General features: G+C 32.3%; 1 protein-coding gene across 2 annotated transcripts in view; it reads left to right on the top strand.

Moving 5' to 3' along the window:
• Positions 1-16,896: 16,896 nt before the first annotated feature.
• Positions 16,897-25,913, top strand: part of LOC118181914 (voltage-gated potassium channel subunit beta-2-like) — a 262,942-nt gene continuing 253,925 nt past the window's right edge. For both annotated transcript variants that reach the window (XM_085818411.1, XM_085818409.1), the window contains exon 1: positions 16,897-17,050. The gene's annotated coding sequence lies outside the window, so the exon portion shown is untranslated. The remainder of the gene's footprint in view (positions 17,051-25,913) is intronic.

Below are 25,913 nucleotides of genomic sequence, written 5' to 3'. Positions count from 1 at the left end.
ATTTTTTATGAGTCTCAAAGATTTTTAGCGTATTCATTTTAACTTCATAGGATAGAGAGGAGATACAGTGCTTGGAATCCTTCGGTTTTAGTGATCCTCACTTCCCACACATTGATCAAAATATGCATGTAATTTAAAGTATCTAAATAAATTCAAATACCGTTATTCAAACAAGAATACTTTACAAATTTGAGAAAAGATAGGAACATAATGAACCTAATTGATAATAAGGGACAAGCATGTAAAGGACTAAGAAAAATACACGTTCATGAAAGACTTTCTAAGGCAAAATTGCTTTATTCTACGCTATGTTTTAAGAGTTGGCTAGTACAGGAAGGCACTACCAAGTTGACCTATAGTACATCGTTGGTGTCCCCCATACTTTTACCTGTACCTTTATTCTACACGTGAGCTGCATTCTTCATTTTAGTTTATTCAGTTTCAAGTAAAAATTCAAATTAATTGCTATATGTCTACTAGAGATTGTGCCCTCACTAGTTTGCGATTCAAATTATTTGAGCATCTCTAGACGTATAAGAGAAATGTGCAGTATCCACGGGAAAAAAATCTTCCCACGGTAAAGAGCAGTAGTGAAGTCTGAAATGAAAGAAGAAAATGTCAAGCTTGCAATATAATATAAGTATCTGAATATGCCAAACATGAACAAGGCGTGAATATTATTTCTGCATATCTTCCGAATGAGAGAAATCTAGATATTTCCTTTACCAGTTTTACGAATTGTGCATGAAAAAGAAAGAAATATTTTGAATCTTATCCTTGTCCATAATACATTATTTATTCTAAAATCTCCTGTTCTGAAGACTGTATTCTACAATTAGCCTTAAGTTGATAAATCAAAGCGATTCCGTTTTCTGAAGACTCAACTTCAGAAATATTACAGCTCAAAAGAGAAAAGATTGTGAAGGATAATGGAATACGCCTTAACAAAGCGTTCGTAATTGATCTAACAGACTCTGATCTTTCTCTTAACTTTTATCACATATCATATATGTCACTGAGGTTGCATATGCCTGAAAACATTTTTCGCTCTTTCTAATTTTTCTCTAATGAATTTCGAGGTAAATTTGTTAGAGATACATTTCTCATTCAGTTAATTCAGTTCTCACTTCGCAGGAAAGCAAAAATGCATAAAACATCAAAATATCTTTGTTAAAAATTGAAAAATGTAGAAAAACATAAAATACAAGATGCAGTTAAGACAAGCAATTCGGCGAGCATGCAAGAAGGCAGATCGTTTTGTGCACAAAAGTGAAAGTTTACTTTTGGTCCCACTCAGCAAAAAGACACTGAAAGTGCAGAAACTGACTTCATTCACTATTCTGCTAAGTTTCAAATGTAAACAAATATAGCTGCTATTGTAAAAAAAAAAAAAAAAAAAAAAATAGGCTTAGCTGCACTTAAAGAAATTTTAAACTGTTAATAATTCTATAACTATTCCATGCAGATTAACTAAAGCCATAAAATTCCTAACCGAAAGATAACAACATAATTCAATCATTTTTAAAGCAAAAAACTCAGAATTTACCAAACTGAGCTCACGGAGCCGAGTAACAGAAGGGGTGTATATTATACACACCCTCTGCTACTCGGTTCCGTGTATATATATATGTACATGTGTCTATACTTTTGGTGCTGCCGATTGCAACCGAAAAGGGAGGTTCACAATGTTATAGCTAGTCCTATATACAAAATTTCAACGTTCTGAGGCTACTCATTTTTGAGTTACGCGAGATATATACATACATACATACGTACCTACGTACGTACAGGCGTCACAAATAATCTCTTCTGAATCACTTTTGAATCCTTTTTGAAACCCACTTTTGGAAAAAGAGTCCTTTATTCTGTACAGATTGCACGCACAGATTACGTATAGATTGCATGCACAGATGCAAATGGCATTCAATAGATGTTAAATGGCATTCAATAGCGGTCAAAATCGATAATTTCGTTGAAATATGATTCCCGAAATTTTTCGCGATTACTATACTCACTTTACTTTGTACAAGAAAGTAAAAGACTAGGCTTAGCCGCACTTACACAGCTTTTAAATTGTTGGTAATTCTCCAACTATTGTATACAGATCAACTAAAGGCATAAAAATTTTAATCAGAAGATCAGAAAAACATGATTCAATCATTTTGAAAGCAAAAAATACACGATTTACCAACATATAAAAATAAAAAACTGAGCTCATGGAGCCGAGTAACAAATTGTATATACCTTTGGTGCAACCGATTGTAAACAAAAAGGCGTATTCGGAAACTAAGTACAGTTTTGAAAAAAAAAAAAAAAAAAAATAGTAAAACAATTTTTTCGAATCCAATTTTATTTTTTACATGAAAATACATGTCTTAAACTATTTTTCAACATAGTTTCAAACACTTGTCACCATCGTCAAAGAAACTTCCCGCCAGTTTCGATAACCACGACTCCATCATCAGTGAGCATTTTTGGAACCCATCGGGAACACAGTTTGCGATAATTCAAGCGGTCAGACACAATTTCAAACAAAACAGTACGTGAAATTTGTGGAAATGCCTCTGAAAGAGTTGTCATTGTGAAGCGTCTGTTCTCATGAATTGCTTCATCAACTTTCCTTACCAAATCATCGGTGACAACAGAAGGCCGACCACTCCGAGACTCGGCGTGGACATTTGTTCGACCTGCATTAAACATTCTTACCCACTTTCTCACCACTCCATCACTTATCGCGTATTCACCGTAAACTTCTGTCGCTAGACGATAAATTTTGGCCGGTTTAACATTCCTCGCGTTCAAAAATTTAATCACGGCACGAATCTTATAGTCAGTGGGAGAACTAATTGTCTTAAACATTTTGAATGTGCACAGCAAATTGAAAACACAACATAGAGCAACCAAATTGGCGACAATTGAAAATCAGTGAACAAGAAAGACTAGTGCGCATGCGCGGGACGCCTACCACAGCGCTGCGACGGCGCTAGAATGAAACGGTACTTAGTTTCCTAATACGCTACGACATTTTACAGCAGTGCTATATACAAAATTCGAACGTTGTGGAGCTACTCGTTTTTGAGTTATGCGAAATATTTGCATACATACTTACGTAGATGCATACGTACATACGTACAGGAAAAAAAAATCTGTTCTGAATGCATTTTAAATCCTTTTTGCAACCCGTTTAGGGAAAACAGTCCTTTATTCTGTCCTTACGTACAGATGTCAAGCAAAAACATCGTTAAATTGCATTCAATAGCGGACAAAATGGATATTTTCGTTGAAATATGATACTGGGAATTTTTTGTGATACATGCTACATAATTCGAGGTTCATGTTCTCTTTTTAAAGTAAGGTACTTTTAAAAGTTCCATTCTTTTTATTTTCGCATTTACTAGGGTAAAAAAAAATCTGTTAAGCATTAAGAGAATTATTTCCTTACATTATATAATAGTTACTAGTTTTAGTTAATATTTTAAAAAACCCTTTTTTTATTCCGTTTCAGAAATATTCATAGAAAGTACATGGAAATCAGCAACAATATTTAACGTATTTTGCTATTAAAATAAAAGGCGTATTTCGTTATTAAAATAAAATGCATTATTTTCGCATACTTTGGATTCTCAAATATTGTTGAAAAAGAAAATTTTTACATTTTTACGTATATTCACGACATAATTACAAGACGTTTACATGCGATCATGTCAAAACCCATTGATTCCTTAATAGCAAGTCACTGAATGTTTTGGTCTCTACGAGATGATCGTCACTACTTCAAAGCAGTGCCTAAGGAAAACCAATTAGGGCCTCATCCCTTACCTCAAATCAAAGAAACTCTAAGGATCTCTCCTTAGAGATTCTTTGCTCATACTTCCATGGTCCGAGATGAGGTGACGAAAATACATGCTGTGTGGTGATGATGATACGTCTTTCAATAGCAAATGGGAAAAGATCGGAAAGGCTTTGGAGTTCTTATTTAAATCAACAGACTATAATATTTTTAACAGCGATCTCCAAACGTTTCTGAGCGCATACTCTTTAAGATGAAAATGGTTACTAATTGTACCCCATAGTATATTATATTATATTCGCTTTAAAGCCTGTGCATTTATGATGTTGGGCACCCCGGATGCTAGTGAAACCAGACACAGCAGCCAATGAGAAAACTTCGCACTCATATTATATACAATCATACACCCACACGTGATGGCAGCCTAGTTCTTTGGTGTACTCTCAAGTATCACTTTACTTAGCCCTTGGGGTACCACTGGTCGAGCAGACATTATTTTGCCATGGTAGAATAGTTTTATATCATAGTTAGAGACAGAATGTGCAGGTTTTCGTTTCCTGCCAATCCCCTCGCTTACAGTCATAGATGAAGGGGTTGTATAATTGTTGGGAGGCACCATGCTTTTTAGATCAATTCAAGCTTAACATTTAATACATATTTGAAATCGGAATAAAAACTCTAAAATCAGAAATGCATTGATTAAATCAGTAGATTTGATCATTTACAAGCATCTTCTTGTGTTCTCGTATTTTTACATTTTGCCATCTTGTATTTTCATATTTAACAAAAGGCAATGTCCTCAAACACAAAAACAGTTCATTGGGCGGGAATAATTCAATTTTATCTGGTAATCATTTACAAATAAATAAAATCTTTGCTTTTCAACCTGAAGTGGCGTTAGACCAGAAGGGCTATTAGTTCCGAAACGGTATTTTGAGTCGAATCACTAAAGTGCTCCACCCGAGTATTGGCACCTAGAAGACCGTATTTTGCCAGCAGTGGCAACACTGTACGGAGTAAAACACTTTCATCTCCAGCGCGCGAACTAGCTATTGGAAATTCTAAAGATATGCTATTTTTAAATATTTTTAGCCCAAATGTTTTCGAAATCTGTATGTGTGTGTAAATGAAAAACAAAAACGCTTTCTTTTGGAATATAATCAAATCTGAAAGTCTTTAGATTTTTTTATTATTATTATTTTATTTTCTTGTGTCAGTCAGTGGCTCCAAGGGTTCAGTTGCTGATCACTAAACGGCTTAAGAACATGCGGTTAATGTATCGTGGGCCATTTGTTTAGAAATCTTTTCGTGAATGTATTCTTTCTGAGGTATTTTGCACTAACGAAAAACTTAATTTCAAAATTTTATTACAAAAACTTAATTTTACAAAACTTAAAATTTTACAAAACTTAATTTTTTACAAAACTTAATTTCTGTGAATTCTAATCCTCCAAAGCATAGAAAACTGCATAAAAATGTCGAAATGGAGTTTTATAATATTTTCTCAGCTTATTTCTCTCCAAAAAACAAACATCGTAGCAGTAACAAAATCCAACAAAGCCATGCACGTAATCTGGGTCTAGCAGATCAGTTTCCAAAGCTTAATTTAAACAGAGCTATGAAAAGCAGGTAATCCGAAGATCATCCGGGATGTTTTGACAGGTTCTCTACATTAATTCCCTTCGTCTTAAGCATTTTGAAGGGGGGATAATCTCTTCATTCAGAGCTATGATCTTTTTAAGGACAGAATAAAAACAGGCTTTCTCGGATGACGAACTTATGTAAAGGGCTTATCAAATTCTAGAAAATTTGTAAGATAAAAAGGCTTTTATTAAACTAAATTTGAAAATTAAGTAACAAATATTGTTAAATACAGGTGAATAAAGATCTATTTAGCACAAAATATAAATTTCAGGCAGTTTTGAATGTATAACAGAACTCCAAATATTTGAAGTTAGACCATAAGAAATACAGGTAACGGATTTTCTCTTTCCTTTTAAGTGAGATTACATATATTTACTACTACAAAATTGGGAAATGTTTTTCCTGTTTACTGCATTTTATTTAATAACGACTATAGATACAGAAATATACTACATTTCATTCTCAAAATAATGCTTTATGCTGTGAAGCAAAAATTCAATACGTGGAGAAAGGAATCTGCCTTGTGTCACCGAATTTATTCAGTTCATTTTTAGAACAGAAGCATTTGCTAAATCAAGGTCGAAAAAACAGAAAGCTTAGCTTAATTTAACCGGAAAATTGAACAAGAGATTTGAACAATTCCAATTCTGCATATATAGACAGTTCTGCTTCACATTTTGTTTTCTTTATTACAGACAGCAAAGTTGTTTTATGGCTTGTCTTTAATCCTTAAATGTTAAAAACACAGTGATTAATTATGACGTTCGAAATATCTCGTTGGTGAGCAAGGACGACAGTTGATTTTGTCTACTTTTCTCTCAGTTTTGACACGCAGCACTATTGGGCATGATATCCGAGAATCTCGCCTTCTTCCTTTTTTTTTCCTGTAAACTTCTTGCCAGGATTTTCATGCTTTACTCCATATCGACACTATAATCACAGAGGTTCATCCTTATCTTTGATTCGAATGCCAGTCTTTCGAACAAAAACAATCTCTGCTGACCCACTCAACCTGTTACATAAGAGCTCTATCACGTATCCGCTTTCGGGGGGAGGGAGAAACTGTTTCAAGGAATTTTTCTAAGCGCTTTGCATTGCAAGAAAGACGAGCGATTTTCCACTATCTTCCGCAAAATGATGTAGATTAGTTCGATACTTTCTGCGAAAACGCACAAAGAACTTGAATAGCATTTCTTTGGTAGTCCCTGCTTGTCGTGGAGAATCAGTTTTCCATTTATAAAATGATACCACAAAATGATCCCTGGTTAACTGACCGTTTTATATCATGTAACAAAAAAGAAAATTTGTACTAAACAACTGTTCTTCCAAATTATTTTAAATGCGTGAACGGTGCCTAACAGTATTTTTAACAGAGAAGAAGACCTCTCAATAGAAATTTGATAAATATTGTTAGCAACGTACCAAAATTACGAAAGTGCAAAATAATTGTTGCGAGAAACAGGTTCTTTACAGATTTGATACTCATTGAGTTTTCTATAAAGTTAGATTCCTGCTGAATAATTCTGATATATTTGTTTCAATAAGTATGCACCTTTGTTTAGCTTTTAATATCGAAATATTATATAGAAAATGCGTATAAGTGAAAACCCGAAAAGCTGCAAATTCTTTGTTTCAGTTTGTATCTAAGCATAACTTTTTACTCTAGAAGAGAAAGCACGATTGCTTAATGCGTGGAATCACTTTTGCGGTGTATCACTTTCGAAATAATGCTCACAACGCATATAATGCTTATCCTTATTTTTACCTCCAATCACTTATGCAAAACATATTTTTATATCGCTTATAACGCATGGACGCTTAAAATGCTCAAAAATACGTTGCCGAGTATTTGCTTTTCGAACGATAGCGTATATCGCTTTTAACGCTTATACTATCGCTAATCTCTACTCTATCGTGCAATGACTTTTCCGGCGTATAACTTCTCAAATGATGCTTATAACGCATATAACTCCTATATGTAATATATGTATCATATATGTAATCATATATGTATTATATTTCGTTAATTTTAATATTAAGGAAATAATGAGCATTTTCCGAATTAGAAGGTAATTAATTTCAGAATTTAATTTGAAGGCTGAAGGCTTTAAGCTATGATTTTTTAAAGCTATAATTTTCTTGCTTGCACCTATAATTTTTTATATGAAACGAAAATTATGAATCTTCGTATTTAATCCCATGATTATGATTCTGTATAGATTTAGATGTAAACAGGCACTTATGCTTGATAGAAAATTTAACATATCTATCTAGAATCTATCTAGATATCTCACATATCTGTCTAAGAAAGTTATTAGCATATCTGTCCCATGTAAACTTCTCTGAAATTGTTAGTCAGAATTTCATGAAATTTTAAAGATTTGTAAAAAATCTCTATGTGTATAAAATATCCAACTATTATGCTATTCCCGTGCCCCCATAACACAAGACATCCTCAGGATATCCTATTTAAATCGCAATGTCCCGGGAAAAAGGATATCCTGAGGAAGTTTATTATCCGATATCCTGAGGACTTCTCAAGTCAACATCCTGAGGATATCCTATTCAAGTCTCAATGTCCCGGGATATATGAAGATCTTCTCAGGATGTTGATTTTCAGATATCCTGAGGACATCGTAAATCAACATCTTAAGGACGTCCTGTTCAAGTCGTAATGTCCGGGATATATGAAGATCTCCTGAGGATGTTGTTTCTCAGATATCTTCAGTACTTACTTTTTATGGAAGCTGATATCTGAAAATATTAAAGTAACCTTGTACCACACTCAAGTCATATTATAAGATTCGAAATCTTACTTTATGGATTACTATTCTGCATATGAAAATTTAATTGTTATGCTTACACTTATTTTTGTCTTGTATATGTTGGCTGTAAGTAATAATATTTTCAAATATATGTTGTTGTTTCTCAGTGCCTAGTGGTCAGAGCACTTTCTTACAAATTATAGGCACGTGTTTTCAGCCGTTTTGAGTTTCATATTGAAAGTGTGTTTCTAATTGCTACATAATACATTTTGTAAACATTATTTTAGATATATTGCTAATATCTTAGAACCCAAATATTATTTACGTTATAGGTTCTCTCAGAAAATCTTTCACGAAGACATTTATCCTATGAACAGATGGGCATGATGTACTATGCTTTAAGTAAATAATCCTTCAGGTTGCAGAGAATGAAACCGCTAAACTCTGGTAGTTCGACAGGGTTCAGATCCTGGGGAACGAACAGGCTGCATGAGAATTTTCATGTTTTTCCCGTTTTTCATGTATAGGATATAAACGAGCCAATCTCTCTTAAAAATGCAAAGTAAAGACATTCCTTTCCTTTGTTAGACTGCCCTCTAGTGCTTTGCCACAGATCCTTAAATTAGGCTAGTCAATTTTTTTAAAAAAATTGCAATGACCGGTACTAGCCGTTAGAGGCAAAGATCATTTTACGTAGGCCGGAAGCGGTGATAACTTTATTATGAGGGTAATAGATGGGCCATCGTTGCCTTCTATGAGGGTACAGATAATTTACATCTCCGGCATTCGAACTTGGGCCCTTCGGTACGACAATCGGTCACTAACTACTTTCTCGTCTCTGCGGCACTAATTAGAAATAATGTCGCATTAAGTTGCTTTGAAATATGGAGCAGTGCGGGGTATTAAGGCATGGCTGAACCATTCACTTATTTAATTAAGTTATAAAAGTCATCGAAGATTTAGAGCAAAACTTATTACTGAAAGGATTTAGATCCAAAAATGGTCCCATTAGCTAGTTCTTGACATAGAAATAACTATACTTTGAAACTGCAAAATAAAAAAGTACTTTTTGATCTCTTACACTATTATATTAGTAATGAATGATGTTTATTGCTGTACAGTAATAAGTAACAAGAATTTCATTTAACCCACGAAATTTTAGTTTACAGACCCAGTTAAAAACTAATCTGTACGATGTTTATTTTGTTTTAATTTGAATTTACAAATAGAAGAATAATTTTATTGGGCTAAAAAATTCATTGCAGTTTTTTCCTTCATTTTCTGGCAAGTTCTAATGAGAATTAGTCTTTCAAAGCGACTGAGGTAAGAAGTAACTTATTTTTTACCTCTCTCTGTAATAGGAAAATGAGGTTTAAGAATGGGAAGAAATAAAATTAAGTTCTTACCCTCCTCAAACCTCACTTTGCTACCTCAGAGAGCTCTTTAACCATACAAATATCCAGTCTTTGCTAAACAAAGCGCGTAAAAAATATATCCAGCACGCTCCAATCTTATACGTTATGCCGGCAATGCTACATAACTCCTCATAATTTAACAATAATTACTACTTTATTAATTTCTTTGTAACATCCAGAAAGTGCAGTAAACACGTTTCTTCAAGGGAAATAACACAATGTCAAATGTTGTTATGAAAACTCAAAATTAGATAACGGATTAAATAGATGTTAAAACTTTAAATTAAAAATATTTAATTTTTAAATTAAACGCATTCTTTAAACTCAGCAATTTTATTACTTTATTTTATACTATAAATAACAATTGAAGTTGAAAAATCTTAAATCTTTGTTTCCATTACTATAAATTTTCTTAAAACTGGGTGCAACTTTTCTTTGCTTTTGAGAAACCGAGCTCTGCTCAGAATGTAACACTTCTGAACACTTTTTTCTGTAGCCGATGCCCCAAGAAGATTTCTCTTTTGTTAACGTGGCAGATTTATGGGGTAGACTTTCTCTTTTTGCATCCCCCTACAAGGGAAACATCCCTTCACGGCAAAGGACGCAGAATGACACCAAAGGTGTTAATTGCTCCGTGATAGTGATACAACTGAAGAACCGCACAAAGTGGAAAAGTACACGTACTTACTTTCTGATTTCTAGAATTCAGCTATTTTGCTGAAGAATTGCCGTCGTTCTAAATTCTGTTCCAGTTTAAGAACTGACTTCTCAAACAAGCGTTACATTGAGAAAGTGCGAAAAGTAAGTTTTAAAAATTTTCCTTTAGTCTACAAAAATGATCAGAACTAAAAAACATCATCTCAGATATCTAAAAGACGGATTTATAGAAGAATAAATCAACGTATCTTATCGGATTCGTCAGAAGATGAAGTAGCATTTAATTATGAAAAAAGCCTGTGCTGAATTTTTGCACTAGCAAATATTCTTTTCCATTTCAGACTGTGATTCGAAATATGAATTTTTATGTCTCAAGAAGAACTAACTGATGAAAATTACCACAACAATTATCCCATTTTAAGGAATATTCCAAATATAGGACTAATAAATATTCCGTTAGACTTCATGCGCCTTGTGTGCTTAGGAGTAGTGCGAAAAATGATTACTATTAGGATAGCAGGAGGCAGCATCTTACAAGCAAGATTGCCACATAAAAATGTTGAACTAATTTTTAAAAAAATTGATTAGTTTTTAAAAATTAGTTCAACATTTTTATGTGGCAATCGTGCTTGTAAGATGCTGCCTCCTGCTATCCTAATAGTAATCATCCTGCTATCCTAATGAAAAAATTAACCAGTTTTTAAAGCCTTATGTACCACTTGAATTTGCAAAAAAAACCAAGAAATTGAAACACTGGAAAGCTACAGAATACCGTCAATTTTTACTGTACATTAGCCCACTTTTTTTTTTTTTTTTTTTTTTTTTTTTTTTTAATTTTAACAAAAAGCTACATGATTATTTTTTACTATTTCGTATTTCGATTAGGCTCTTATGCAAAATACAGAATCAAACGGCAATTGATGAATACGCACAGTTTCTATTAAATCTCTTCGTAGAAAATTATAGGCTAGTTATAGTAGGTTTTATTATGGAAAACAGTATATTTCTCATAATGTTCACGGCCTACTGCATATTTGCGAAGATGTAAAAATGTTTGGGCCATTAGATAATTACAGTGCATTTAAATATGAAAACTATATATCTTCTATAAAAAAATTGATTTGAAAAACTTCCGCTCCATTACAGCAAATAGCAAGACGCACTCATGAACTGTTCAATCATATTGTAGCCATCAATAATGATTCAATCAACGAAACCGACTTAAGTTCAAAATTTCAAAACTTACACACGTCTGGTCCACTGCTTAAAAGTAATTAAATGCTTAATTTTATTATTGAATTTTGAATACAAATTAACTGAAGTCAGAACTAAATTTGTAGAATAATTTAATTATGAATATATTGAAGAATTCAGTTTTGGGCTATTGAATGGTTAAAAATGATCGAAAGATTTTTAGTACTTTAAAGCAAGATTTTCTCTTATAATATTTTTTATTAATAATTCAAGTCACTTGCTCAGTTTTAGATATATTCACAAATTATTAAATAAATTGAAATTCAAATTAGAAAAATAAATTGTATAAATATTCTTAACATTTCTTATTTTTCCATAGTAACTACAGATGGAGGACCTGAGACTATCTGTGGAAAATAAGCAGGTTTTAGGTTATCACAACACCTTCACACACTTTCACTGGAATATAAAGAAGATTCCTGGGGACATACTGGGATGCAACATTAAGCAGTTGAGAGTATGTATTTAAAAGGTTAAAGGGGTATTGTAACTAATATTTTAAATCCTCATAACATCCCATATGCTGTCGGTAGGATCTAGATAGGATGTCCTAAGGATATACTGGGATGTGACATTAAGCACTCGGGAGGATGAGTTTAGGAGGAAACTGGGATATTACGAGATGTCCTGAGGATGTAGTAAGTAAGACTTTAAATCCTAATAACATCCCACACGCTGTCGGTGGGACATAGATAGGATGTTCTTAGAATATAATGGGATGTGTTTAGGAGGTTAGTGGGATATCCCAGGATGTCCTGAGGATGTAGTAAGTAGGAGTTCATATCCTAATAACATCTCGTACGCTGTCGATGGGACTTAGTTAGGATGTCCTGAGGATGTACTGGGATGTGACATTAAGCACTCGGGAGGAGGTGTTTAGGGATGTCCTTAGGATGTGCGCATATCCCGCGAGCAACATTCTCAGGATATCCCAAGGATGTTTTTGTGCTATGTGGGTGAAAATTTTAGACATTACCGTAAAATACAGTAATAATCTATTCGCATGCCTGAAAAATAAAATAAAAGGTTGCTTTTTTTAGGAAAATATAATTTTATTATTTTTAAAGTAGATCATTTTAATAAGACATTATTTTTCTAATTTAAAGAATGCGCTAAAGATAGTGATTTGTTTATCTATATCGCTGTGCTCAATACAAATTACAGTTTTATATTCATGACTAAGAAGGTATTTAATTTTTAGTTTATTTAAAATTGTGTAATATCTGGAACATAAAATAAAAATAGCAAATACAATGCGAAGAATATCAAAATAACTACGCAAAATCTCACGGTCCTAAATAAGTTAGTTTTAAAGATCTTAAGGTTTGTATTATACTGTTAGACTATTTAGTTATTATTTATTCGTATTAATAATTATTATAATTATTTATATTTATTACTTTAAAGGTATCTGATCCCTTAGGATTATTACAGAAATCTGAATTAATAAGCCGCCTTACGTAATATACTTTGTAATTTGCTGATATTTTTCCAAGCGGCAGAGCATTTTATCTGTGTTATATTTTTAACTGAGATTCTTTATTAAATAGGCATGGCAATTAGTGAAGAAGAATTAAGGTATTGTCTCTGAAAACATGGCAAAAATCTTGTTTCTAGAAAAACTTCTCATTTCAATTTTATGACCAGCTCCTTTATATTTCACATTACTGTGTAATAATATCTCAGTATATTTTACACAGTAACACTATTATATTGTATATTATATTGCACTTGCATGAGTATATTGCTCAGTTTTTTTTTTTAAATGGACGTTCTGCTCTAACTGCAACTTAATTAAATATAACTTTAAAAAATAATGTAAAGCCTGTTGCGTAGCACGGAATTCAGGTAACTTTATTTACTGATGTTCCATTATTATATTATTATTATTACTAATTATTGATGCTCCATTATTAAATATTAGTTTTATTACATTACTGTGTAATAATACCTCAGTATATTTTACACAGTAACACCACAGTATTGTTGTTATATTGAGCTTTCATGGGTATATTGCTCAATTCTTTTCATGTAAATGGGTACTCTGCTCTAACTGCAACTTAATTAAAAATTAAATATAACTTTGAAAAAGAATGTAAAGCGGTGTTGCGTTGCACGGAATTCAGTTAACTGTAATATTTATTGATGTTTCCTTTTAAAAATTTTTTTAGTTAATTTGACAGACTTTTGAATCATACCGAACCCGATTTTCATGCTGCAAAACTTTACTTTTATGCAACATTTCTTTATCTATTTGTCATATCTATGGGTACATATTTTTTCAAGCCGAATTTGATTCTTATATGCTTGTGTCGTGTAAAATATATAAAATGATTAAAAATACATTAAAACCTCTTTGCTTTTCAAGCAATTTACAAAAGGATTTTACTATTCTACTCCACCTATAAGTTTCGGAAAGGCTCACGGTTCAGCAGTAATTTTTTTATTTAATATATTTTTTAATATAAATTTAACTCCTGTCAAAAAATTTTAAGATATGAAGACAATTAATTACCTAATTATAGCAAATCATTTAAGAGCTGTCAACCTAATGAAAAAAGATCTTCATTGAAGGCTTTTAAAAGGAGATAGGACTGGTTTATTTGACAATGCTAGAAATCGAGCGATAAGTAAAACGGTTAAATCAATCAGCCAGTTTGTCAATCAACGTATATTTTTCCAAATCAAGAAAGAACTAGACGCTTGCACGGCCAGCAGACTAAAATAAAAAATAATATATATATAAATAATGGTTTTAATGAGTACTTCTAGCATAATTTCACAGATCAACCAGTAATTATTAATAACAAAGATTAGTGCTTTTAAATCGCTTATACTTTTTAAGTCTGAATTTCTGGATTAGATTCGAAAGACAAATATCTTACTCTTTTCCGAGTAGCAACACATTTCTTTTAAATCGCCGTTTCGTCTGATTAAATATGAAACATAAACATCTTAAAATATCCCCAGTGGCAACACATTGCTTTTAAATCATCGAGTTTGTTAATCAAAATATCATGAAATTCTCATGCGTATCGAAAACTTGGTGACTCTAGTTAGTGCCGTTATTCGACAATGCAGATGCAAATTAGTTAAACGCAATTATGGTTTTTTTCTTTTAAATGACTGTTGTGGCTGAAATAGATATACAAAGTTTCTTTATGCATATTACTTTTGGAGCTGAGTTCCTAATTTACAGTTTGGTCCTTTTTCTTTTTTAATATTTTATATCATAAAAACTATTTTGTGTATAAAATAATATAATTTCATAGTTAATTTTTGAAAATATCATCAGTTATAAGCATGTTAACTGGTTACAAATTTTGAAAAGTTATCACAAATCATCAAACTGAAATGTGTTATTTAAATAAACATGCACTAAAAAATACAATACACAGTAGAGGTAACTTTCTCATTATTGTTTCCTTGCCTTCATGTTAACAATTTACTACCAAATCACACATTTACTCTAAGAACCAAAGCTGCTTTAGATAATTTCCTAAGTATTTTGATGTGCAAATACATTTCGAAAAGAAGAAGATTCAATAAGTTTTCCAGAAAGACATTAATACACTTCTTTGAGATTATACATTTGTATCACTACGCATTTTAAGGCCTTATTTTCAGTTTATTAAATCACATTAATTTATAAGTAATCTTAGTCATTCATTTGTAGTTTTTTGAAGATTTTCTCTCGAAGAGTATAAACTGAGTTAGTATAGGTAAAGATGGCTTGGTGCAGTAAAGATATAGCAGCTAAGAACTTTCCTAGGTCTAAATTAATTGCTTGAGTTCTCAGGCGCTTATTTATTTTCCTGTGTAAAGTTAAACTTAAGACTGGGTAAATCTAGTTAGAGAGCTGTTATTACATAAAAAAGAGCCATTTTGAAAGCAAGATACTAGTTAATAAGCCTAAAACATATCAGTCAATAAATTTTGCTCTTTGAGTGCAGCATTTATTGACTGATATGTTTCAGGCTTATTAACTAGTATCTTGCTTTCAAAACTGCTCTTTTTTATGTAAATAGACAACAGCTCTCTAATTATATTTACCCAGTCTTAAGTTTAACTTTACACAGGAAAATAAATTCAGCAAATTTACCAATATAGGGTTTATTAGGAAAGAGTTTTAATGTAATAAGTTGATGTGAAAATAATGTAATGTTAGGGTAAGGTATTAATTTGATATGTAGTATATAACGCAATGTGTAAATCATGTATCGTATATAATGTAATATGAAATGTAAGATAAAGGTGGACGTGGGGCTATACTGATTAACCCAAATGGTAAAGGGACAGTGCCCACATTCTCCGTCGCTTATCGCTTATCTATGAATGTAGCATCATAGTTAATATCCGCCAGTTTACAGAACACTGGATGGGTCTCTTTGCAGCTTTGGTTAATTGTTAAAGGGTACATAATTACTATTAATATTATTACGTTTATATATAAAAATTTGTTGAATGGATTCCACGGAGCCCGTAATTAACCATACGCGACATTCAATTGTAGGATCAGTTACCAGTCTATTTCAATAAAATTACCCACAAGAAAAAGTCCGTCATACTCACTTACAATCTCGGTTTAAGCTAGCAAACGTCTATAATAAAAGATATGCGGTGTTAATCGTCAAGTTCATATTATTATTATTATCGAACATGATATTTGCCGAAGGCAACATTGACTAAATCTTTCAATTTACAAACGTACAGCGCAACTCTACAGCTGAATTTGTAAACGCAATAATATAGGGAATTTTGAAAAGTTCTTTAAAATACGCATAATTACTGATTGTTATTACATTTATTTGTTAACCGGTGTTTTAAGTTTTTCCAGGTTCAGTTATTTCAATTTTGCGCATCTCATAGTTGTATCTGAATACCTCATCAGTTTATATCTTATTTGCTTATCTGTGTATTTGTTTAATGAATTTGAGATAAGTTCTATTACTATAATAACTTGTCAGAAAAAGTACAGGCAACAGTGTTGCAAGTGGTATAGTTTAAAAAATAGCGTTAAAGAATTATACTTCACGAAACGATTATGAAATGAAGCCAAAGAGAGATTCAATATTATTTCTCTTTCCCCCTTATTACTTTAGCAAGACACTTCTAAATAAAATATAATCCACCGTGGCTTGACGTAATTCCAATAACAGAACAGTGAACAAAACATCAGATTCAGCATCTGTTTATCATCAGTTTATCCGCCGGCTTGTTTCTACTTCCAATTGTTCAATTCAAATGTTTAAAATTTTCATTAAGTGTCGCCGAAAAGGGCGCTAAAGCGCCAGTTTATTTCAACCCCTATCATATCGATGCGGCGTGGGAGCACGGCAACCGTATCCTCAGTCCCGCAGCATCCCTTCGTTTAGACGACAGGGGCAAGATAGAGAGAAGTGCGCAAAGATTTTTTTGTGCGTGCGTGCGTGTGTGTGTAACCATTCATTCTGCAATTTGCGTCCGCGACCATGAAGAGGGTGGTGCATCAGACAAAGGGACGATAGGACGGAAACCCAGAAGAGGTGAGAGACGTAGAGATTCTATTTAGTCCCCTATTTTAATACTCAAACGATTTCCCCCGTTGGGCCGCAAGGTCGAGAAAAGGAGGGGGTGTGCGAGTGGCTACATCCACTGCGGTGGGTATACAGGTAGTTTACCAAGTGTTTACCACTGCAGTGAAATGAGAAGCGATCAGCCCTCAGTCCCTTTTAAAGCGCAACCCCTTTTTTACCCCTCACTGATAGCTACCCGCGCTTTCAGCGGTCGCAGTTTCTAAAGCGGGGGTATGTAAGAGGGGGGAGGGATGAGAATCTCATAATCACTGCGCACGGCATGTTTTCACTGCGCTTTTGCAGGAAAAGAGTATGCGGAAATTGCTTATAACTGTACTCGAACTTTTGTACGCTAACATGCTATAATCACCGAATATTTTCAGTTTCTTTTTTAGCAAGCAGCTATGTGTTTTCGATATTTTCGTGACATTAATTATGTGTTTTCTGCATAATATTTGTAAATACAGAAGCCCAAAAAAGAGGCTAAATCCCAAAGGCAGAATCTAACAAAACTCCATCAGTTTCATTATTTTTTTTAATTATAAATACAACTATGTGTTTTCTGGCAATATATGTTTGCCTGTCGTAAACAACAATGAAAATTCTAAGTTTAAAAAAAAAAATTAAAACTGGCTTTCCAAATAAAGCAACCAACTGACACAACTTACCAAAACCTCATAGCTTCCGAATATTTCTTAAAATTTAATTATATAGTTTCTGACAAAATATAATTGTAGCACTAGTTTAATTATAAAGAGAGATGCAGGTTCTGTGTTTTCTAAATTATGAGGTTTTTTACTTCATTAGGAACTGTAATCAGCTAATCAAAAATTCCTCTCCTTAAATATGTCTTTAAAAATGTACATAATTTCAGAGATCACATAGTTCCTTATCATTTTAAGGATTATGTACTTTTAATTTCTAATAATGTTATAAAAATTTTATTTATCAAAATACTCAATTACTCTTTATTGTTGTTTAATTTCTGAAGCATATTTCATTCATTGTTTATTATGTATCACCCCTTTGATTTTTTTGGCACTCCTTTTACTTAGTTTTGAAACTAGATTATCAAACATTTCTACTACAGTTATTTAGTTAGTTCTAAGTTCTTTGTAAGTTTGTTTATTCTTTATTGCTTTGAATGCATCTTATTAGTGCCTTGGAAAACTCTGATTTAAACTGAATATATCAGCATTTTTATTGATCATTTATTAATAAATAATTTAAGTTTTACTTCTGGATTTCAATTTTTTGTAAACTTTTAATGGAATTAATATGAAAATAGTATACGAAGACAGATCGAAAGATGTAGCATTTCTTGAAACTTACTCTATTTCCCCTAAAGCAACTAAAGACTTCTTTCCTAAAGCAAAATTAACTGACTTCAGAACTAGATAATTTTCAAATTTTTGAAAAAGATAAATTTTTGAATTATATTTATCATATAAAAAAAATTTATGCTTGGTAAATGTTTGACTTGCTGGTGTAATTCATATAAATTCTACTTATGGTAGTTTATGTTGGTAGAAAATATTTCTATTTTGAAGAGCAGTCTTTCTACTTATGTATATACTGTGTAAAAGAGGAAAATTTATGAAGTGAAACATTTTAACCGACGATTTTTCAAACATTGTTTAATTTTTTTCAGTTATCGGGAAGCTGCTAACAATCATGGATTAATTAAAAGATTTAATCGTTCATTGTGAGCAGCCCATGATTTTAAATCAGATTTCTTAATCAAGCAAGAATTAAATACTTTAATTTGACTCCAGATTAGAATGAAGAATTTTCTTACAGAGCAGTGACTTTATGACTTTTCCACTTTTTATAAACAAAAATTTATGAAACAATATATATATATATATATATATATATATATAATACTATTTTGTTTAAATTGCACTGCACTAAAGTATAAAAGATAATTTTTAACTATTATATTATTCTTGGTTCTGTTTACATATGACCTAAAATATAATGACAGTAAATTGTTTTTTTCCTTATAGGGCACTGGACTGAAACTGTAATTTAACAAAGTTTTTTAGAGATAGAATTAGGCACAAGCAATCAAAATACATGTACATAGATGTTACAGGACTTAGATTCCAAACTATAATTACACATTATCCAATTTGGGGCTAATACCTTCTGTTTATGTAGTGATAATCTTGTTTAAAGATGACTGTTAACTAATTGAATATGTCTAATTCAGATCATAGCTTGCTTTTACTACTTAGCTACTATAGCTACATCTATTGCTCGGTTTATATTTCAGACTTGCGAGTCACTAAGTATGAAAAACACAAGTTCGGTTAAAATAGCTCACTTCCATGACTTGTTAGAATAAACCCACACTCAATAATTCTTCCTCAAAAAACACAAATGTGATAAATTATAATACCAAGATAAATATAAAAATACTGATACTGGAGTGTTTCCAAACGCATTTCGAAGTAAAAGCTTTGTAATTGTAGAAAATGTATTAATGAAATGAAACTCAGACACTGATAAATCACGCATGTTTAAGTAATAAACGCAGCTTGGTAAAAAAATCTTGAAAATTCATTCAAAATCAGTATCATTATTTTTAACCAAGTACAGTTTCGTTTGCAATTATTTTGAAAAGAAATTCTTTTCCACGTGCAGCATTCTGAAGGGAGTTTCTTAAAGCATTTGAAATATTGTTAGATTTAAAGTAACATCGGTACTTTAAAAGTTAGGTTAAGAAAATTTGCTTAAGAACACAAGAGTATTAATCTGTTTGCTGGAAGAGACAAGAAGGATTCTTATCAGAAAGGCTGTATTCTTATTTATACTCACTGTATACATAAGAATAGAGACAATGAGGATTCTTATCAGAAAGGCTGTATTCTTATTTATACTCATTGTATACATAAGAATACAGCCTTTCTGATAAAACTAAAGTAAGTTAATGCTTCTATTACGTATTTACATAAGAAGAAAACTGTAACATTTTGGGGGAAAATGCATATTTATGTCTTGTAATCAAGAACGTAACTGATTTATGCATTAAATCCTTAAATTATTACATATCTCTCATCATAAACTGCATCATAAGCTACATGTGTCATCAATATGTATATTATGCATAATATCAACAATGGTCTATTTTACTGATTTTCGCACGTTAATCTAGAGCAGGAGTTTTAAACATTTTTGCACTCTTTTCACTACGCTAAAAGATCATTCTCCCCTCTTTTCCCAAACTCAAAAATAAATATGTATGTTTATATTTAAATGATTTTTCCATAAATTGAAACTAAATACTTAACAGATAAATAAGTGGCTGACCGCATTCCCCCCTGAAACTATAAAATTCCCCCCCTGGTTGAGAATCCCTTATCTAGAACTATAAGAAACAAATCTGAAGCATTTATTAAATAAAATTTAAGGTATAGAAATTATTAAAACACAAAATTTATTTTTTCAAACATTTTTTATTGTTAGTTTTCGATTCTGTATGATTACGAGAAAAGTTTCTTGTATTGTAAAGTATGATTACGAGTGTTTAGAAGAGCATTTCTTTCATCTAAGCCCTTTCGGCCCATAAAGTTACATAGTTTAACAATAGAAGTTTCTTGTAGATTTTTGTAATATCATGATGCAAAAAAAATCACCATCATAAGATGTTTTAAAATAATTTTTGGATATATATTTATTACGTTTTCTTATAAAAGGCTATTTTCATACAGGCATACTTATTCATATGAAAAGAAACCAAGCAAACCTTTAATGTTTGCTTATATTTATGGATCAACTTGAATTTCATCTATAAATAATGCAAAATAATGTAATAATAAAGAATATAAATTATATTGTTTTTCTTTCAATAACTGAAATGTTTCATTGAAGACTCAGATGCTAGACACAGGCGCCTGTGCTGGAAGTCGCATCCTGTGTATAACATCAGAGAAACAGCATGACTTTCCTGATATAACGTAAAGGGATGTTGAGTGAGAACAATGAAAAATTCTCGATGACGCGTAGATAAGTCTTCGCATAAACATACGAAGTTACTACGGATAAGGATGTTATGCTGAAAAAGCAGTCAGACTGCTGCTGATCTAAAAGAAAAAGAGAAAAATATAATTAATATGTAGAACGTGAGTCGGGCCGAGGCCCCAACCCACGATCAGAGAGTCCCAAATTTTTTTCTCTGCTATGCTCTATCTGCTTCGCTATTGGTCCGTCGTGGATCGTGTGCTTCATTTCTCTTAGTTCTCTGATTCGGCGAATAGGATGAGTAACATTGCTGCCTGGAAACAGTTTTGTAATTTTCAGCTGAATTTTTGGCAGTTTTAATTTTCCCGATGAATGAGATAAAAGATGTAAGGAACGCGTTAATTTTTTCATCTTTTAGCCAGGCTGTTGCGTCATTTAAGTCTTTCGGAGGTGGGGTGATTTCCCCTTTGAGCTTTTCACTATACGTAACTTGAGAGATATTTTTACGCACTGGATCGGTAGTCGTTTTTGGACTAGGGAAATTTTCTTCTACTTTAGGCTGGGGTTGTAGGCTTTTCTTCTCAAACTTCTTGTATTCACTGCATCCTGTATAACTGCTCACGTGGTTTTGTCCGCAACAAGAACATATAGGCTTATCCTCTGGTTTCATGGTGCACTGGTTACTACGATGTTGGTTCCCGCGCTTTACATATCTCACAGGGTTATAGCAACAAAATTGAGAGTGGCCGAATTGCTGGCAACGATAACATTGCACTGGTCTCTTTCTTGGATTAAATTTTTCTATTACCATGTTAAAACTAAACATATTATTTAGCTGGTGGATCTGATTTCCTTCTGGGGTTCTCTTGAGCTCTAGTAAGAGTATGGGGAGTTTTTTTTCCCCTTTATGTTTCCTGGAAAATTGTTTAACTTTCTCAATCGGATAGTTCCTGCGTTCTAAGTCTTGCTGAATGGCTTCTTCCTTTACAGATGCGAGGTGGTTCTTCATTATAACACGTATCGGCTTTTCACAACCTAATTGGTATGCGTGAAATGGGATATTCTTTTCTAGTAGTAGTTAGTTTATTTTACTGTAGTCGTTCAGATTTTTGGTATAGACAAAGATAGATTTATTTCTCATCTGGCTTTCGTGGGCTCGGAGCAATTTTTCGTAAACAGTTCATCTAGTAGCATCCAATCGCTTTCTTCGTGGTAAAATACAATGGGTGGGGGTTGCTACTGCAGTGTTGGCACCTCATTCGTGGTTCTTCTCGGAAATGTTTCTAAATAATTGAAAACGGTTTTCTTGGGGGATTTTCATCGGCTCTATATTCGCAGTTTTCTTCTGTGTGGTCCATTCTCTTTCCGTACAGGCTTACTGGTAACTTGGTCCTTTCGTTGTTTCTTTTTGAGATGTTTAGCAGCTTCCTTTGTGTGTTTCATCACAATTCTATCTTTTTTTTTATTGGCCTTAGCAGCCTCCAATCTTTTTGAGAAATCCAGGTGTCTCTTCACATAATCGGCTCCATGTTCTTCGATAAGCTTACGTTTTTCCACTTCTCTAGCTTTTTTAGAAGCTTTCACCTCATTCTCAGACACTGCTTTCGTATTCTTGCCTTTGCTTTTTTTCCGGAGCCGAGGATCTTTCAAAAATTCATCTCGTCTTGACGTGGTTGTATAGTAGATCAATAGTGGTTGAAATAGTAGATTGCTCAGAGTCCGTATCATCGCTTAAGTCCTCGTCAGTGTTAGGTGTCCTATAAAAGGACATAATTACCTGTGAAACCCAAAGGAATCAAACTCAGAGTCAGCAAAAGTTCTCAGTAAACTCACTGACCGCCTATCAGACTGGATCAGTTCGGTGCAAAATAAGCAGAAAACTAAAATGCAACTTACTCACTTGGAATCACAGCTCAGAATGATGTTTCATTGAAATGAACATAAGACTGAATTTATGTACGAACGTTTATCGAAGTGTATGTATTTTCAAACTGCATTTATAATATGCAATTTGAAATTATTATATGCAGTTGTAGTGTGTAATAAAACCTTCTAAAGCAAAATTTTTAATCACCCTTACAGATAAGTTTTTGATCAATATTTTCATTAAAATTACATTAATTAGGAATTATTTCTCGATTAGTTTACTTGAAATAAAATTATATTTGCTTGAATAGAATTTAGTATAAACAACTTGCAAAACTTTGTCCCTAAAAAACGTTTCTTTTGCCATAAAGTTTAACATAATGCCTATATTTTAAATTTGTAAAATATTTTCAATTTCTTACAGTTTTGCAACCCATGTTCTTTTGTAAACTCATGGGAACTATTTTCAAAAATTGCAAAGAGAAATAAATAGTACACAGAGTGTGCTACAATGTACTTACGTATTATGTTATTTAAAATTATGAATGATTTTTCTGAACTGGTTCCTCGTAAAGAGGAACTATATCACGCCATTGTTTTATGAACTGCAAATTATGAAAGTTAAATCCTACCCAGAGTAATTTCAAAGCTCTCAACTGTTATATGCAACATTTTCAGATGGATTCTTTTTATAATAAACTATAAATATACCTTAAAATATAAAAATGTAGAAAATGTGATCTGAAAATAATTGAATTTGACCAATATTCGGAATCCAGTTATTCGATGCTACTTTTCTTCACTGTTTTTGATTAAGCGAGATTTTAATATATATTATCAAATCTGTTCGAATGAGCGGCATCGTAACTATAACAAACATAAAGAAATTTAAAAATGAAACATGAATTCTAAATACACATCGGTGCAAAGATCGGACTACTTTATGCGTACATATACTTTGTGTTTTTCATAATAAATGCATAATTTTTGAAGATATTCCTGTGTGGAATTCAGAATGTTTTACGCGTTTCAAATATTTACGTTTTTTTCAACTTTATAACAGTAGAAATGACTTAGAAGGAATGCCCTCAATAGCTACAGACTTCTGCACATATGCCGCTGTATCTCTTTAAAGAAGTATAACATGTTATTATAAATATTGCACTTTGCTTACAAATCGAATCTAACAAATGCATAGGTTTTTTTAAAAATATTTATGCTCTAGATATGACTGGATATTCTCAACTATGCATTGTCGTATGTGTCTTTGGAAAGCAACAGGAATTATTACGGATTGGCATAAAATGTAATTTCGATTTTTTAGTGGGAGATAAAACTCAATTTTTTTCTATACAAAAAATGAACTTTAATCAGCCAAATATCTTCCATTCTGTTCGATGACCTTTTGCCATCTCTGTGGCAATTTCGTGATTCCACGCTTTTATACTTTGGTCCTAATCAGCAAAAATCTCAACCAAGTGCGGTTTGAGACCATCGTTATTACTGAAAATTTTCCGAATTAAAAAGTTTCATAAATACTAAATAAGTGACAGTCTGATGGTGCAAGGTCGGGGCTATATGGGGAATGACATCTTCCCAACCAAATTCCAATAATTTCATATGTGTTGCTGAAGATGTAGGAAGCCTCGCATTCTCGTAGTGGAACACAATTCCTTTTCGATTTGCTAATTCTGGCCTTTTCTATTTGATTGCTTCCTTCACTTTCATAAGTTGTTGGCAGTAAACACCTGAGCTGATAGTTTGATTGCTTGGAAGCAGCTCAAAATATACAACACCTTTGTAATTCCACTAAATTGATAGCATAATCTTTTTCTGATGAATTTAGTTTTCGATATGAATTATGCTGTCTGTTCTTGCTTGAATCGCGATATTTTTCTATCATCGTTAGTGTAGCCGATTCATTTTTCATCACCAGTAATAATTCATTTCAAGAAAGGCTCATTTGCATTACGTTTGAAATGCGTATAGCAGATATTGCTTCGTTAAGTAAATTTCTTTCAATTCAGGCGAAACCCAAATGTCGAACTTCTTAACGAATCCAATACATCTTATGTAATTTTCCATTGTTGCATGTGACACTTTTAACCATTTTGCAGATTTTTGCACAATTATATGACAATTTGATTCAATTATGACTTTGATATTTTCATCATCAACTTCAGAAGGTTGGGCAGAACGTTGGACACTTTCAAGTGAAAAATCTTCAGAACCAAATTTTTTAAAAGGATTATGACGCATGCGTTCTATTAAGCAATCAATACGATAAACGCGACATGTCTCTTTGTGAACCCCAGTCGCTTCCTTGTCTTTATGAAAATAAAAAAGTAAAATATGTCAAAAATGTTTATTTTTGCACCTCATGTTAAAATTGACTGTTAAACTGTTATAAACAAAAATACATGGAATTTATTTCTTTAGGAACCTAAAAATATCAGTTGTCAAATCTAAAAAAAAAATTATAAGATTACAATAGAAGAATACTAACAAAATAATCATAATACTAGCTATTTGTGCAAACTGAAATTACTTTCTTGCAATATTTCTTTGTCTCTAATATCGTTAGTAAATATTATGTAATTAATATAACAAAATGCAGGCACGTGGAGTTTCGTGTCATATAGCTTTCCTAATGTACATATTTAGTCAACTTTTATAAATGGGACAGAAAATAATTGGGCTACTATAGAATTTATATCACACAGAGTACGTAAATGGTTTCGGTACTTTCTGATTATTCGTATCCCCTGAAAGGTATACACGAAGCAACGCATTACCTAAAATCATGAGAATTCGCAAATTATAGCCCGTTTTTACGAAAAATATTAAAACAAAGATACTAATTATGCTGTCGTAGAATATACAAATATTCAAATACGTAAGCGTAAACGTGCGTGTCTGCAGAGTTGGTGATTGTGGAAGGGATATTAATGCACGAGGGATTTTTGGAGATTTGTGTACTCGTATTCCTTCACGACATTGG

This window comes from Stegodyphus dumicola, chromosome 6 (genome assembly GCF_044657685.1).
Source record: "Stegodyphus dumicola isolate Sdum_Otavi_A_Nest chromosome 6, ASM4465768v1".
NCBI classification, from domain to species: Eukaryota; Metazoa; Arthropoda; class Arachnida; order Araneae; family Eresidae; genus Stegodyphus; species Stegodyphus dumicola.
This window is presented reverse-complemented; position numbering and strand designations above follow the sequence as displayed.